This window comes from Vitis vinifera, chromosome 9 (genome assembly GCF_030704535.1).
Source record: "Vitis vinifera cultivar Pinot Noir 40024 chromosome 9, ASM3070453v1".
NCBI classification, from domain to species: Eukaryota; Viridiplantae; Streptophyta; class Magnoliopsida; order Vitales; family Vitaceae; genus Vitis; species Vitis vinifera.
Window position 1 is genome coordinate 7,323,818 of NC_081813.1, and position 856 is coordinate 7,324,673.

Here is an 856-nt window from a genome sequence, read left to right on the forward strand (position 1 = left end):
CATCACCAAAGTCCTAGGATCTGCATGCAAAACAACAAAACTATGAACTAATCCACATTGTCAACAAGCCTGAAGATCTCCCACCAAATTGGAAGAAAAAAAAAAAAAATATATATATATATATATATATATATATATATGGGAAAATGATAATATATCAAAATACAAAGAAAAAAAAGGTAGCTAAACTTTAGGTAAAAAAAAAAGGGGAAAAAAACTAAAACTGGTTTGAATTCTTTCAGTAAATATACGTATAGAATCAGCACTATAATAAGCACATGAAATGTCACCAAGAACTGGAGTAATAGATCTGTAAAATTGAGATAGTTATCAAACAAATGAAGAAGTCCTGACTTGCCATGTCCTCCCACAGCTTTCTTGAGCTTCTATTTCACACTCCTTATGAAGAAGATCATCAAACAGGTAGATGGAAAAGTAGTTCAAGAAAGCTGTGGAAAAGCATGACAGGACTTGCCCACTTCACATGGCCTCTCCCTTCCTCTTCTCTTCTCATAAATTACTCCCCACATCTTCAAAACCAAAAGGGTTTCTGAATGAATCAAAGTTTAGAAGAAAAGAGCTGGAGACTTGAATAATTCAGAGAGAGAGAGAGAGGGAGAGAGGGAGGGAGGGAGGGAGGGAGGGAGGGATGGAGAGGGAGAGGGAGAGGGAGAGGGAGAGGAGTAAGGTTGAGAGAGATGGGCATAGAGGCAATGAAAAAGGACCACTCTACACTGCATATATAACATATATTGTGAGTGCAACAGCTTTTATAGAATGATAAGAGAGTGGGGAGGCTGTATGTAGCATTCACCACATTCACAAGGTTCATTTTTACCAGTCTTCCTCCAAGCAC

General features: G+C 38.0%; 1 non-coding gene across 1 annotated transcript; it reads right to left on the bottom strand.

Annotated features, from left to right (window-relative positions):
- Positions 1-354: 354 nt before the first annotated feature.
- Positions 355-470, bottom strand: MIR396A (microRNA MIR396a). The gene has a single exon (NR_127815.1). It is a non-coding gene; the product is annotated as a microRNA MIR396a (primary transcript).
- Positions 471-856: the final 386 nt, after the last annotated feature.